The 17,533-nt window shown below is 34.4% G+C and overlaps 1 long non-coding RNA gene across 1 annotated transcript; it reads left to right on the top strand.

Annotated features, from left to right (window-relative positions):
- Positions 1–6,915: 6,915 nt before the first annotated feature.
- LOC144579897 (uncharacterized) lies at positions 6,916–9,403 on the top strand. Its single transcript, XR_013528523.1, has 2 exons — positions 6,916–7,571; positions 9,037–9,403. It is a non-coding gene; the product is annotated as an uncharacterized LOC144579897 (long non-coding RNA).
- Positions 9,404–17,533: the final 8,130 nt, after the last annotated feature.

The following is a 17,533-nucleotide window of genomic DNA, read 5'->3' as shown; positions in this document are numbered from 1 at the left end:
GACTTAGGTGAAGGAGTGATCAGATAAAACTAGTAGGCATTGCTGGAGGAGAAAGACAAGAGTCTTAGCTAGATGATAATGCAGAGGGTGAGTTCTTGAGTTGTTGTCTTCACAGAAAACCCAAATTTCATCTATTGATTAGACTACATGTTAAAACTGTGAAACCAAACTTCATTCCATTTTGTTTACTCTTCAACATTTATAGGAATGAGTTGCAATACAGCTTTCCTCTTTCATGCATAACATAGAAATCCTTATATGGAAAAGAAAGTAGATTTTTTTAAGTTCATAGATAGAGAATGGTGCAGTGATGTTTGAGCTGTGAGGATATGTTGATATGGAACTTGATGGTGTACACACTGCTTTGAAAAACACTACATTATTCTTGAGCCCTCGTTTATCTCACGTGGTAGGTAGGATCACAATGTGTTCCTATTTTCGATACGAGTAATGTCAGGTTTAGAAAGTTTTAAATTAGTTACTCAAGATTATTTTATTAATTAATGACTCATATAAGACTTAAAATTACATATTTTGATTCATGTTCAATTTGCTACACTGTAGATAAAACACACACCCCCATAAAGTAAATCATCCATTGCAAGGGAGGATGGAAAAAGCATACACTCCACCTCACAATAAACACCAATTTTGTTTAATTTTCATGAATGAATGGATTTCTTGAATTGATTAAATTCACTTTTAAACATTTAAACTCTTTTTCATCATCTATATGAAGAATATCAACTTGTTAAAACACAGCTAACTCTATGAAATGTCAGTTATTCAACCAAGACTGTAAATAGTCTTCATGACAAATACTGGGTGACTTTTCTACTTCTTTCTTCAGACTTGATAAAAGAGTACCTGTAATATGCTAACAGTTAAATAGCATCATTAATAATCCTCAGGGGTCAGGGGAGCCTATAATGTTTTATACTGCTTTTAACATTTAGATCTTAGTCTTTGAAGTTAGACATTTGTGAACAAAAAGCAACTTCAAATTATCATTATATTTTTATAATTATCACTGCATATTTGTAAGAAAAGTTGACAACAAAGACCATTAATGTAGAAAATATGTGTTATATTGAAACATTTCTACCATGTAGTCACAATAATAGAACAGGTTGATTTAATTTTCCTTGAACGTTTTTTCTCTCCTAGAGAGAAGGTTTATTTATCTGTTTTTCACTTTATTTACCCCTCTCAAAAATGTTTCCGTTGGTTTTTTATTTAAAATAGGTATTTCAATCAGTAGAAAATACATATTTAATCAGTGAGTTATCAGAAATAGGTACTATTTAGTGCACAGAAGCACAAAATTTTACTAAGCTGGAAAAATTAAGCTGTCAATCCCATAAAAGTTTGTCTCTTTTCTTCATAATAAGTATTGCCTTAAAGAGTATTTTCAATCCTTATTGAAGTTGAATATGGTTTTCTCTTTTTAAAACTCTTGTTTATTTACTTCTTTGCTGAGTTGACTGAACATGATGAATATAACTTATTTATTTCTCACTGGATTAAAGTTCATCAAAACAAATAATACAATTCCCACTAACAGTGTTAGAATCTGTGCAAAACCCCAAACACAAAAGAGGCAGGCCTCTGACATCAGACAGGCAGCCCTCAGTCACCACTTTAAAAAGTGGAGGGAAGTGGGAATGGTTAATGGGTCCAGAAAAATACATAGAAAGAATGAATAAGACCTACTATTTGATAGCACAATAGGATGACTACAGTCAGTGATAACTTAATTGTACATTTTGGAATGGATTAAAGAGTGTAATTGGATTGTTTGTAACTCAAAGGATAACTGCTTGAGGGAATGGACACCCCATTCTCGGTGATATGCTTATTTCACATTGCATGCTTGTATCAAAACATTTCATGTACTTTATAAATATATACACCTACTATGTATTCACAAACATTAAAAAAATTAAATAAACTCTTGTTTAATAATAATATTAAAATATGCTTATTATCACAAGTGAAACATTACAGAATAGAGAATTCCTAGGTGGATAATTTTATTGACTTATATCCCAGGAAGAACAGCAAGTTTGCTATCTTCAGACATCACTAAGAGGTGGGTTAGGTCTGCATAGGGAATACCAGTTATCCAAGATAAGCATCCTGAGCCTGAGTAGTTCATTCTTCGCATGATTCAGCTGTTTCATTTACTCTTGCTTCATCTTATTTTAAGGTGTCTGCCCATTGAATCTCCATATGCGATGGAATGCATCGTGTAACTTTCTAAATCTAAATATGCTTTATCCCTTAATGTAAAATATCTTTTGAGACTTACCCAATATGAAAGGCACATGATACAACTGAGGAAAATACATGTTTCCATAATAATTCTGCTCTTACCTGTCACTAATGATTTTTTCCTTCTAGTTGAATATTGGAAAACTTGGAGAACACTTTGCATGATCAGAACACACTAATCTAGTTGTCCAAATCTCATTCCTGACTTATTGAGCTTAACTATTTACACACTTTCTCTGCAACACACATTCTTTTCTATCCAAGAGTGGATGCTGGGGAAACTTAGTTTAACTTTAATCACTGTAATAAGATCATTTTCAAGAAAGAAATTCTAGTAGAGTTTGTATTGCTAAAGTGAAATAAGATTACTTTGGATATAATCAAAATAAATAATAAGAAAATTCACTAACTAGTAATAGCCACAGCCAAACAATTATTGTACCCACAGTTCTGGAACCAAAGGAAAGCAGGTAATCTGGTAATAAATATAAAGGGATCTTAATATGTTTTGCTTTTTTGTTCATTTTTTCAACAAATATGTATTAAGCATCTATTAAATTCTCATAAAGCTGAGCATCTAGTGACAGAGACAGATAATCACATGAGAACATTACAAATGATGACAAGTGCTCTTTAAGAAATGTCTGGTGTATTCCAGGCTAGAACAGAGAAATCTGATTTAGATTAAGGAGGGGCCATGCACCAGCTAAAGTTAAAGGAATTTGTTGCCGAGTATTAAATGGCTTTCAGAATTAGTATAAAAAGCCCAGACCCTACAATGAGCTGTCATGAATGGTTCTTAAAGCCACACCACATAACTAGACAATGAAGGAAACTACTACTCCTGCCAGAATCAGAGCTGATATTCTTGCTGCTGACTCTAAAACAACATCCCCTCTGCTGAGATCTGCACTATAGAAATGAATGGCTTAAACCCTGCTTTTCTCTCCAGTTATCTGAGTTCGGAATTCAAATCACTAATGAGGGCCTTTATTTGGCAAACTTTCACTTTCAGAACTAAGTCACTTTCAGAACCTCAGCAGCACAGGAGTATGGGAGATACAGTTTGGAGCTTTTCAGTTTTTTGAGTTCAGGAGACCACAGCAAAGGAGGCTGAAAGAGGTGCGAGCAAACGAACCTGTATCTGCCACAGGTGTAAAGGGAAGAGCTCCCAATGGAACTGCTTACACTTGAGGGAGGAGAGTTGAGCCAGGTGAAGGATGTGAAGAAGAGAATCATAGGGAGAGAGAGCAGCATATGGGTAGATCCTGAGGTGAGGAGTACTTGGCCATGGAGCCCTTGTAAGAATACCAGTAAGATCAGTGAGTAAGGGAGCTGGCCCCGTCCAGATCATGCAGAAACTCATAGGCCATGTTAACAATTTAAATATTTTTCTAAATAATATTTAAAGCTTTTTAAGGGTTTTAAGCAGATAATTATTATGGTTACATTAACATTGCTAAAGATAACTCTGGCTGCTGTGTATAGAATGAATTTTAGAGGGGATCCAGATTAAAGTCAGAGAAAGCTTCAGGAGGCTTCTATTGTAGACTCAGTGAGTGGTTTTGGTGGAGATGGAGTGAAGTGACCTGATTCAAAGAGTCACACAGAATTCATATAATCAATAGGGCTCGGAGGAAATAGGGAGGAAACAGAAAATGTACTACAATTTACTATCAGTAAAAACTAATTACTGTTATCTAATACAGATGCACTCTCCTCTTGCCAAAAGGATCATCCTTACCCCAATATTGTTCTAAAAAAGGAAAAACATGGCTCATTTATGACTTGGCTATGTTCACAGTGTGTATCATTTTTTAATCAGATGGTGTCTTGATTCTGTGTAGTCTTGTTTCTTCAGTTCACCCTTTGTTGTTTTTCTTAAAATGTGTTGTTTACCATATATTACAATAATTTATTCTACCTCATAACCTTTGTACTCAAAGAACAACTCAAGGCCTTCAGTTTTATTACATTACTATAGGTGCAGCAAAGAAGAAACAGTGATAAAAAGAAGGAAAATGGCTGGGCTAAGTGTAAAAGATGGATGAAGGACAGCGGGTCATAGAGAAATCAGTGAAGGACTGAGGGAATTTGACAAAAACAATGAAGAATGATAATCAGTATTAAAGAATCAGGGCTCCATTTTGAGAATGGACAGCAAAGTAGCACTTAAATGAGTATATTTCATACCCCAATGCATGATATTTCTATGCAAGACCTTGTTTGTATATTTTCAAACTCCATAATGCATATTTCTTATGTCTGCCTTTCTTTTTGGGGGGAAGTGGCATAGATCATCTAGTGAGATATAAGTAAAGACATGGGAAGCTTGACATTTTACACCGAGGCCATCTCACAGGTGAGGAAGAAGAGGGCATTAATTTTGAACTACAAAAAAGAAATGAGAACATCAAAGCAATGCAAAGGAGTTAATAGAAAAATAAAAATAGTCTGATAAATTTCTCTCTTCTACCGCCTCTCTGGCAATTGTTTCCTTAAAATCTGGTTTCATTTCTCATCATTCTTCTGAAACTATTCAGAAGTCCCTGGTGGCCTCTAAATTTCTAAATACAAAGGGCTTTTTCATCATCATTTTCTGTTCCATTTAAAAATGAAGCTATATATAACTTTTTTCCAAAGTTAAAGTACTTCACTATTAATTACTAATTATAAAAGTAGTACATAGTCTTTTTTTTTTTTTTTTTTTTTGAGATGGAGTTTCGCTCTTGTTACCCAGGCTGGAGTGCAATGGCGCAATCTCGGCTCACCGCAACCTCCGCCTCCTGGGTTCAGGCAATTCTCCTGCCTCAGCCTCCTGAGTAGCTGGGATTACAGGCACGTGCCACCATACCAAGCTAATTTTTTTGTATTTTTAGTAGAGACGGAGTTTCACCATGTTGACCAGGATGGTCTTGATCTCTTGACCTCATGATCCACTGCCTCGGCCTCCCAAAGTGCTGGGATTACAGGCTTGGTACATAGTCATTTTTTAAGAAAAGCAAAAGAAAACAATGCTAAGAAGAAATAAAAATTACTTTAAATTGACAGCTCAGGGTAAAAAGCTGAAGACTATTACTAGATGGTTAGGATTCTCGATCTCTGGGATATATTTCCATGGATATACACTCACACATAGAAAAGAACACGCAGTTTTATGTAAATGCGCAATCCATACTCTTTCCTAATCTATTTTTCATTCAACAATGTCAATATTTACACCATCAATTTTAATGATAGATTATTTTAGCTTTTTGTTTCTTTTTACTTTTTCACTAAAATGTTTCAGAACATGAGGAAAGAAACGAATCTTTAAAATTCTTTGATCAGAGAAATCAGAATGCTGATGACAAAACTGACAGAACACACCACAAAAAACTATGCACCCTCTTTATATATGCGTGCTGACATACGAAATTGCTCTCTTGATTTTATTCATAGTGATTGTGTCGTTAGACTTAAAAAGGTTGTATTTGCATTTTGATACATATTTTAAAGGTGGTTAGGAAAGCTGGTGAAATGTATATCTCAACTAAGTGGGTCTAGATCTAAGTTTCCAAAACCTTACAAATACTGAGTTTTGTCATGCATGTCAAAATGCTCATTGCTATTTTCATTTATTTGATTACTAAAAGGTAGAACATCCTTTCACATGTTCATTGATCATTTACATTTTTCCTTTCTGTAAAATCTCTCAACTCCTTTGCCCTTTTTCCTATCATGGTGTGTATTATTTGTATTTTATTTTTAATCTATTTACAAAAATTGGAAAATTAACTCTCCATCCATTATATAAATAACAAATACTTTTCCTAGAGGTTACCTTCGAACTCATTTATTGTATTTTGGCAGGCAAAGTTCTTCACTCTTTTCTTTCCCGCTCTCTCACTTTCTCTCTTCTTCTCTTCCTTTTTGCAACATGATCAGAAGCTTAGAAAGAACTTCCCAAACAAGATATTATACAAATTTTGCCTTGTACTTAATTTAATAACTTTAGAACTTGATTGCCTACATTTAAATACTTGATCCACTCAGAATTTGTTTTGGATGTTTTTATTATTCCCAATAGCTATGCAGTTGTTATGTCACTGTATTCTCATACATACGAGAAAATTGTATGGTTTCTCTGGAATAATCCTCTTTTTCATTAACGTAAGTCTCTTCCTGAACCATTCAGTTATTTTCATAGCTATTCTTTTCTAATGCATTTTACTATATAAAAGGATACAATCTCTTTACTTTTTCTCATGAGAATTCTTTGAATATTCTTCAGTTGAAATGTAGAATCATTTTTATCAAATTAAGAAAAAATCTTATTGGCGCTTTGATTGAAATTTAATCTGTTTATAATTATTTTAGGGAGAATTGAACCTTTAGAATATTTAGTGTTTGATTATAAGACTAAGTACTGTCTTCTTATTTTTCTTCTTCTATGACAGTAGTTTTAGAATCTTCCTCAAACTAGTTCTATGTATTTCTAAGTTTATAATTATCTAGCTGATTTCATATTTTTGATATTGTAGCTTACATATTTACTTTTATTTCTAATGTTATCTTTTATTTAAAAAGCTATATTTGTATATGTTCATTTTGTTATTTTTCAAGAAAGCATATTTAACATTTTATCTAGAAAAGTGATCACTTCCTTTTGTTTAATAGTGAGGTATTTATTTTATTTTCTAATCCAATTGTCATGGCAATGATACTCTTAACTTTAATGAAACTTTTCTGGTACAGAATTTTAATACTAAACAATGACAGAACAGTCTTTTACAGTATATAATAGATGTGCCAAGAAAAATGGTCTCAGATTTTTTTAGTTTTTATATTAAATTGAACAAGTTTCTTTTATACAGTGTCTCAGAGCTTTCATTGTGTTTTTTATATTTTATCAGTTTTAAGAAGGTCATTTAAAGTGGATAATTTCTTAAGTTTATTTGACCACCTTTCCTGTAATTAGCCTTCTTAGATACACAGTTAAGCCCAACACAGACTATTAGTTTTACATATAGAATATATACCACACGTGTGTGTGTCAGGCACCAATCCATATGATCCATGCAGTTTTATCCTACTAAACTTTTTTTGAAATCTTGCCTTTTTAATGAGAGTGTTTTAAATTGAGTGTTACCAAATACTTCTTGGGAAATATGTGGGCATGATTGTTGTCTTAGTTTGTTCCTGCTACTGTAACAAAATACCTTTGACTGGGTAATTTATAAATAATGAAAATGTATTTCTCACAGTTCTGGAGGCTGGGGAGTTCAAGATCAATGCAGGAGCCAAATCAGTGGCCAGTAAGGGCTTCTTCTCTACCTCATATGGCAGGAAAGAGCAAGGATGTGCCCTTTAACCTCTTTTATAATGGCACTAATTGAGCCCTCACTGGTTCGTTAACAAAACAAACAAAAAAAAGCTTTAAAATATTTTAAAGAGGTTTATTCTGAGCCAATAATAGTGACCATAGCCTGGAGTAAACACAGATCTAAGAACCGTTGAGTAAACGATGACAAGGTAGTCAGGTTAGTTGGATTTTATACATTTTGAGGAGACAGGAGTTACAGCCAAAACATAAATCAATACATAGAAGGTATATATGAGTTCAGCCTGAAAATCCAGGACTTATCAAAATGGGGGCTTACAAGTCATAGGTGGATTTTAGGGATTCTTTTGTTCACAACTGGTTGAGAGTGGCTGTTGTTTAAAGACATGAAGTCAGTAGAAAGGAATGCTTGAGTTAAGACAAGGGGATTTTAGGGGCCAAGGCCCTCAATATGTAGATGAAGCCTCATAGGTGATAGCCTTCAGAGAGAATAAGTAGAAAACGTCTCTTTTCAGACTTGTAAATGTGTCAGACTCTCAGTTAATGTGTTCTAGATCTCTGAAAGGCCTGGAAAGGAAAGTCCTGGTCATATTAATAGAGGTTCTCTATAGATGCAAATTACCCCCACAAGATGGCTTTGTAGGGTCATTTAAAAATATATCAAATAAATATTTTGGGGTAAAATTTTTTTTTCCTTCAAGGTCTACTATATCTATCATGTGATGCTATAACAGAGTCAGGTTGGAAAGTAAACTTTATGTTATAGTAGGTTAATTTAAAACAAACAAAAAACACAGTTTTATGGTTTGTAGGGTATGATTTTAACCCTGGCCTTGCATCGCCTTAAGTCTTTTTTATAATTTGCTATCTTTTTGACACAAAGAGTCTGTTTTGTTAGTTTTAATATGCTTTCCATTTTAACCTTAATGCTAAACTCCAAAAGGGAGAGGATATAACAAGACATGTCTGACTTCCCTTCTCACCATCATGGCTGGGAATTCAGTTTTTCAGGTTTCTTTGGAGTTCCTTTAGCCAAGAAGGAGTCCATTCAGTTGGTTGGGGCCTTAGTATTCTATTTTTGGTTTACAACTTAACCACTTCTTTTAAAAGTGATTAAATGGCCCCACCTTTTAATTCTATCACACTGGATATTAGGTGCCAACGTATGAATTCTAGAAGGACACCAATATTCAGACCTTAGCAATCGTATTTCCTTCACTCATTATAATAATAGTCATTTGTAGTGACAGATTGCCTAATAATAAATAAACTAACATCCTTGGAATGAGTTTTTGTCGACTATGGATTTGTAAGATTTTTCATGTATTCTTAAATTCTAATTGCTAATATTTTAGTTAGATACTTACATCGATATATATAAGCAGGACTGCACTAAAATTTTGCCCCTTGCAGTTCTTATTGTAAAATATTGTTTGTAGGTTTTGGCGGACTTCATTCAAAACATTATGAAGACTGCTCCCTTTCTTCATGGTGTCGAACTGTTAAAATCACTCAGAGGTTATTGTGGCTTGGAGCTGTAAAACAATTAGAGGTTGGAAGTTAGATGATTATTATTAGATAATTTTCTCTTTTGTTTCCTTTTTCTTCATGACTCAAGTTTGTAATTTATGTTTTCCTAGAAATTTGTATGTTTATATCAGTTATTTTTCATTTACTATAAGGTGTGTGAAGCATATTTGCATCTCTTTTATGTCTTTTCTAATATGGTATAACTTTGTGATTTTTGTTTCAGCTCATGCTTTGTGTATGTGTTGGCATTTCCAATAAACTATTCTTAGGTTTCTCATTTTGTCCTTTTCTTTTTATTGAGTTGGAGTCTTGCTCTGTCTCTCTGAGGGCTGGACTACAGTGGTGCAATCTCAACTCACTGCAACCGCTGCCTCCTGAGCGATTCTCCTGCCTCAGCCTCACGAGTAGCTGGGATTACAGGTACAAACCACCATGCCCAGCTAATTTTTGGATTTTAGTAGAGATGGGGTTTCACCATGTTGGCCAGGCTGATCTCGAACTATGGACCTCAGGTAATCCACCTGACCCAGCCTCCCAAAGTGCTGGGATTACAGGTATGAATTAAGATACCCAGCCATTTTGTTCTTTTTTAGCCAACCCCCCTCTTTTTTTTTTTTTTTTGCCACGGGTTACTCCTTATGGTGTTTTTCTGATATTTATTTAGTTGATCACTTTCTATTTTTTCAGTTAAGTAATAGATATACTTTTCTTCTTATTTTGTAGTAAACATATTCAAAGCTATGGGTATTTCTGAGTACATCTATGAATTCCCCTTAGGTGGATGATGATTTTTAATAATATTTTTCTATTTCTTTTTGTATTACAATTATGAGATCATTTTTGACCCAATGTTTATTTAGAAAATACTTTTACAAAACTTCTGAGTGTTTGATATTAATTTTAATTTAATTTTCTAATTTGTTTTTATTTTATTATGCTATGATTTTTGAAAGTCTCATTTTACTAGTTTTATACATTCGAATTTTTTGATGTTTCCTTTCAGGTCTGATACACAGTTAACTTACATGAATGTTAGAAGATAAGCCTTTGGAAAAAAAGTTTATTCTTTTTTGAAGTAGTATAGAGTTAATATTAAATTAAGTTATATTAGCTAGAATTTGGTCTTCTTTATATTTTCACTTATGTTTTTCTTGGTCAATAAAATATGGAGAGAAATCTTTTAAAGTCTTCATTTGTTGTGTCTATATTTCTCGTCGTATTTAATGTTATTCTTTGTTTGCTATCTCTCAAACAGACTTTTCTCTCATTCCTTTCTATTCTATGTTCTATTCCATTTCAATGAATGGTAAGATCATGAACCCAGTTCCTCAAACCAAAAATCAAAAGTTTTACCATTCAATCCGACACTGTCTTGGTAACTGTATCTCCACACAATTTCCAAATCTATCTACTTCCCACTCTTTTCTACTTATACCATACTAATCTAAGCCCACTGTCTCTTCTTGCCTAGGTTACTAAAATCAACTCTCAAGTGATCTTCCTGATTCTACTCCTGCTTCTCACATAAAACTCAGAATAATTTGTAGAAAATAAATAAGCTCATTAAACTCTCCTGCCCTCTTTGTTAAAACCTCCCAACAGATTTCTGTCCCAGCCTCAATTAGAATAAGTCCACACTTTAACTCTGCCTACAAAGTCTGTAGATGTGACTTATGCCTTTCTTTGGCAGAAGTGACCATCTCCCCCTTCCCTAGCACACTTAACTACACTGGTCATCTCTTTCTTCCTCAGACAGTACAAGCTCATTCACATATTAGAGCATCTCTGCTAGATATTCCCACTTTCTGGAATGTACTTCTTCCTGTTTTGTGCATGGTTAATAATAACGTCCCAAAAATCCCTTGTCTGATAGATGATTGTATTATATCACCCTATGTCACATCTTCCTACAGCATTCTTTATTGCTAATTTCATATGTCTTTTTGCATCTCCACTAGAAGCTTTTTGACAGCAGGAATATTGACTCACTTTTCAAATTGTCCAGTAACAGAAAAGTGCCTGACACATGGTAGACATTCAATATTTGTGTAATAAATAAAAGCTGTAAAGTGCAAATAAAAGGACAGTTGTGTTTTCTTATGAATTTGAGTAATAAGTAACTTTTTTCTCCAATTTAATGCTTTCGGCCTTAAATACAAGTTTGTCTGATATTAACATGAGAACTGCTTTTGTACATGATAGAATAACATAGATGGAGATTTATCTCCCACATTAAACAACTAGAACACCAGACAAAATACATAAAACAACGATTTTCAAACATTGAACCACAGGCAACTTAAGACAATAATTCCTGAGAGAAGGAAAACATGTGAGTTTAGATCTTTAAATACCCCAACATCGAGCAAGTTTCTGAACAGTATTAGAAGGAAGGGGAACCCCAATAGAACTTGGCAGTCTTGCTCAGTTGAAGAAATAGCATTTGATGTTCAAGAAAGTAAAGATGGATAGAATGTATAAGGCAAACAAGCAGAGAGGAGAGAGCTGTGTAGAGAGAGCCTGATGTTGGCTCAAAGGTCCTCTCAAGTCTTTGGCTCAATGTTTATCTGCACCTGTGTAGAAGAAAACAGCCACAGGCTGGGCAAAAAAAAAAAAAAACTGCTGGAAAGGAATAAACAGAATAAGCCCCAGAGCTCAGAAAAGGCCAAGCATAGTTTTGTGCTCCCAAAGGCCAGAGTGTAAAGTTTTTGTAATAAATGGGGCATCAATCAAGAGTTCTCAAAAAATCATTACCTCAGTAGTAGTCTTAGACTAGAGATTCACCAGGACCTGCTCTAACAAACCTTAAAGGCAAGACTTGAAAAGATCAAATTGTTTTCATGTAATGTCCTGGTTCCAAAACAAAGACCAAAAATATTTAAAGGAATGCAAAAACTTCAACACTAAGTTTTATTAAAACGAAACAACAACCGTACACAAAAAAAATGAGATCCAGCACAAGAAACAGAAAGGGAAAAATATGCAGCATCCAATCAAAACTTACCAGGCATGGGAAGAGGTCGGAAAATATGCCCATAGCCAGAAAGAAAAAAGTGAATAGAAGCAGACCTCAAAATTACACAGATGACAAAATTAGGCAAGAATATTTGAAGAGTTATTGTAAAGATATAGTCAAGAAGGTAAAGAAAAGCATGAACATGATATGAAATGAAAGAAATAAAAAGACCAAATAAAAACTCTAAAGATGAAAAACAAAATACCTAAAATAAATAGTACACTGCAGAAGACTGGAAAACTTGAAGACATAACAATAAAAACTACTAAAATGATGGGTAGAAGAAAGACTAAACAAAAATGAGTGTGCCAGTGACCCACGGGTCAATATCGCTCAGCCTAACGTGTATTTTCAGGCCTGGGAAAGAAAGAGCAGAATGAAATATTTAATGAACTATGACCAGAAAATTTTTTAATTTGATGAAAACTGCAAACTCAAGATTCAAGAAGTTTGATGAACACCAGGCTGTTCAATGTGAACACTACATTGAAGCATATCATAATCAAATTGTTGAATACAGCATGATTCTTACTGGTTTTTCATTTGATTTTGTTTGGAGCATTCTTTCATTTTATTTCCAAAATATTGACTTCTGGTTTCTTCCTTTTAAAATGGATATAATTAATGAGATCCAGCACAAGAAACAGAAAGGGAAAAATATGCAGCATCCAATCAAAACTTCATTTTTAAGTTTCATTTTTTAAATGAGAATAATTATTTTAAAGGTGACTATTTCATTTTCAATTCTTTTTAAAGAGGCATATTTCATTTCACATCCTCGTTTTGTGTTTCCTTTGTTTTTGATAGTTTTCTATGTAAACTATATTTTATTTTTTTCTCTACCCTGTGTGTGCATCATTGACACCCTCAACTGCTAGCCCATATCCCTACACATTCATATAAGTAATCTGCAAGATACAAACTCTTTAATATTTTCCATTGGTGGTTACCTATACAAATTTCAATATAGCTCTCTGTGAACTTGAAAGTAAAGAAATATATTTATTGTTTCTTACCATGAAATACACAGAAATTAAAGCAATATTATCACCTCTTACTCTTCCACTCTATATTTCCTGTGGGCACCTTAAACTCACCAGTATTTACGTGTTTAGTTCTTTAGCTTGCCTATTTGTGAATTCCTTATTTTGATGCATGTTTTCCTGTCTGGAGTACATCTTCAAATAATTTCTTTTTTACAAGACACATATGAACTTTTAAAATCATGTATTGGAGCTCGTTTTCAAAGTTTTCACATGCAAAAAACTTGATTTAATATTTAATTACTTGGATATAATTTTATATTCAATACTTGTTAATAGTATAGTTCTGTTGCTTTTTTTTTTTTTTTTTTTACCCAAAATTGCTGAAAAGAAGTCTAATACAAACTCATTTGCTTACCTTTTAGGGATCTGCTTCTTCTTCTGGGGGATGTATGATTTTTTAAATCATTGAGTATCAAATTCACCAGTGTAATCTCTTTCCCCTCCCAACTATGGGCAGTGAGACCTCTAAATTATAGGGCCATTTTAATTGATTGAAGTATTTTTATCCTAATATTTCATTGAATAGTTTTTTTCTGTTTTGTTTTTCAGATCATCAGTTATCCATATGCTGAATTCGTACACCTGTTTTACAATTCGTATTTTTAAAACATCCAGGGCCAGGCGCGGTGGCTCAGGCTTGTAATCCCAGCACTTTGGGAGGCCGAGGCAGGTGGATCACGCTGTCAAAAGATCGAGACCATCCTGGTCAACATGGTGAAACCCCGTCTCTACTAAAAATACAAAAAATTAGCTGGGCATGGTGGCGCGTGCCTGTAATCCCAGCTACTCAGGAGGCTGAGGCAGGAGAATTGCCTGAACCCAGGAGGCGGAGGTTGCGGTGAGCCGAGATCGTGCCACTGCACTCCAGCCTGGGTAACAAGAGCACGAAACTCCGTCTCAAAAAAAAAAAAAAAAAAACAAGTTCAAAACATCCTTAATATTTTAAAAGTTAGATTCTGAGGTACATTACTAATTTTATTTTTTAAATTGTCAGTATGTGTTCTGGTTTTAAAAGTTCTTATATTTTCTGGTAATATTATTTTTTCCATTATTTTCTTGTCACTACTATTTTTCATTAATTCATCAACTAATCATTTTGTATCCAAAACTTTAAATTTTAGTATTCAGAAATTTTTTTCTTTAGTTTTCTTGGTAATGCAGTACTGTTATAGTTTAAAGTTGCCTCTTATCTTATGGAATGCTGTATTCATTTTAGGCGCTCTTTGGCTGTAGCAGGTTTTCCTTCATATTTGGGTGTTTCTGCTCATAACGTCAGTAAAAGTAGTTGTCACTCTTCTTATTGCTGATACTACTCTTACCACTGCTGCCAGGACTCCTGCAAATACAACTACACCCACCAACACCACCAAAAATTAATCCCTTTTGACTATTACTCCTTTATAGACCTTGTATCACTCAAGATCCTAACACAAAACAAAAGACAAATAAGAAGATTCAAGAAACATTGACGTAGGAACTTACAGAGTTATGGTCATGATTAACGGAACCAGTAGAGGATATTGAGGGACCCAGAGGTCAAGAACAACAGGGTGCTTTTACCGCTCCATAGGCAGGAAGAGGTTCTTCTTACTGAAGAACCAAGCTGGGGGCCAAACAGGAAATAAATTGCAGAGTCATGCATTGGACACCTTAATATATATTTTTTATTCTCCATAAAGAGATACATGTTACTATTACCTTAATTTTACATATGAAGATACAAAGTGTTATAAAATGTATACAATAACACAGAGCTAAAAGCTTACAGATCTGGGCCTCTTTACAAGTCACTCTGACTTAAGTAAGTCATATATGTCCTTACCTTCCCCAACAATAACTAGTTTGTCAGATATTTACTGAGCTGCTTCTAAGCCAGGCTCTGCCAGAGGTATTAGACTTAACAGTAAAGAACAAATCCAGTATCATGGTTGCCTCACGCAACTTCTTTAGCTTTGACCGAAGACAAATACATGTTCTTCTATTTTCCCAAAGTTAATATGGATGACACCTCTGATTCTACTTAGAACTTTCTCTTCAAATACAAGGTGATTTGCCTGCTGTTGGCATATGTTCTTATTCATTTTCCTGAGTACCAAAGAATGGAAGATAGAGACTGGGAAGTGTGGTTGAAAAGATTTCTCCTGCTATTTTTCTTAAAATATGTTGGAAGTTCTGTCCCTACAGCCAGCAAACCTGGATGAGGGCCCACTTGGCAGCATAACAGCACATATGGTGTTGCTGGAAACAGGTTTGTTCTCCCACTTCAGTGTGTTAGCCCTTGGATGAAAAAGTCAACCAGACTTACATACTGTATTTTTGTTTTTAGGTCCTTGAGTGTGTGGTCACCTCTGGTCTAAAGTTTGTTTCACATTAGCCCTGATTCTAGATCTTACCCCTCCCAAGTAAGAAGCTGCTTAGCTTAGAGCTATCTCTCCTAGTCTGGCTGAGCAGCAGTTGGGAAATTGCCTTACAATAGACTCATGCCTAATGCCCATGTCTCTCTACCTGGTGGATATTCTTGGGGACTTTCATATTTATTTGTTTTTTCTGTAATGTCTCTATTTCCTTCTCTTACTTGTGATACTTCTGCTGTGTTGCAAAACTGGTGTCCTATATACATTCAATTGAAGTTGTGTCTTCTTGATAATTATTGGATTTGTAGCATGAGGTTAAAACCTTTCTAAAGTTCAGCATAGATAGTTTTGGTCACTCTCTTTTTTCTTTTTCTTTTTCTTTTTTTGAGATGGAGTTTTTGCTCTTGTTACCCAGGCTGGAGTGCAATGGTGCAATCTCGGCTCACCGCAACCTCTGCCTCCTGGGTTCAGGCAATTCTCCTGCCTCAGCCTCCTGAGTAGCTGGGATTACAGGCATGCGCCACCATGCCCAGCTAATTTTTTGTATTTTTAGTAGAGACGGGGTTTCACCGTGTTGACCAGGATGGTCTCAATCTCTTGACCTCGTGATCCACGCGCCTCGGCCTCCCAGAGTGCTGAGATTACAGGCGTGAGCCACCGCACCCGGCCCTTGGTCACTCTTATTTAGTTATTTTGGTTAAGTTTATTGCTGTCAGGAGGGAAACTCTTATAAACATGACTTAATGTCTTGACATTTTCCACGTGTTTGAAAGAATAAATGATTAGGCTATAGCAAACAAAGAATGGGACCACATACCCAACTTGTTGTCTAAATGGAAAATAAGGATGTTAGGTATAAGAGTTAAGATGAATAAATTCAGATTTTCTGTTCTTGGGTTTCAGATGAAAATGGGAAGTTAAAACAGAAACTTCCTGCATATAGCTGCAAATATGGGCTTGCACTTAAATTCTGTAACTGGCTTCAGTGAGAAATGGAATAAAAAGAACAAACAGTAAATAATGAATATCTTGGGAGACAGTTACAGAGCGGGAACAGGAGCAGGATTCAGCAGAGGAGACAGAAAGGAAACTGATAAAGTGTTGCACAGTAGTGTTTCATTTGATGTATTTTTAATTGAGTTTAATATCAAGAAATTCTTTGAGTTATAGGTCTTTCCTGCTATCACTAACGTTTCTTTATTTTACACTTTGTACGTGTTTTATCTTTCCCAGTTCATTTAGGTATACTTCCATTAGTAAGGTAACATTTCTATAAGGTAACAATTCCAACTAGAAATCCCTATCAGAACAAACTTCAAGTATTGTGCAATGTAAAACTTCCATCATGGAATGAATCATTTCCACAGGAAATATTTTTCTATTGTAGACAAATTTATGTTTAGTGATTAGCACAGGAGCCTCTCCTTAATTAAAAGGCATTGCCAGACTATTTCTCTCTTAATGACTAGATACTTTTCATGCTGTTAATTCTCCATTGACAGCGGTAGTTACAGCCAAGGTCTGCTGGTCACAAACGTCCTATCTATCAGACCTTTATCCTTTTATTCAATATACCTTAATTAGGCCTCTATAACAGACCTTTATCTTTTTATTCAATATACCTTAATTATGCCAGATGTTGAGAACAATTCAAAGATAATGTGAGTGTCTCTATCTTCAAGGAGATTAGTATTCAGGGATTATTGATAGTCATTAGATTCAATTTTTGTAATTGTTTTATTTGTACTAAAATCTTTATCTCTGGAATCTATGTAGTAATATAGAAATAAGCATTCTTATATGAGAAGATTTAATTAATTTACTCAAGGGAGAAAAGAAATGTGAAGTTAATGATAAGGGAAACTAACTTTCATTTCAAATTTGACATGTCTCTCAGAAGCTGTATCTGGCTTTAACAGAATCTTTGATGAACATTAGTCTTGAGTAGAGTATGCTCTCCAATTAATTATATTTCTCAGAAGTTATAATT

The sequence above is a fragment of the Callithrix jacchus genome, chromosome 17 (genome assembly GCF_049354715.1).
Source record: "Callithrix jacchus isolate 240 chromosome 17, calJac240_pri, whole genome shotgun sequence".
NCBI classification, from domain to species: Eukaryota; Metazoa; Chordata; class Mammalia; order Primates; family Cebidae; genus Callithrix; species Callithrix jacchus.
The sequence above is the reverse complement of the archived record's forward strand: the minus strand, read 5'-3'. Positions and strand labels throughout refer to the sequence as shown.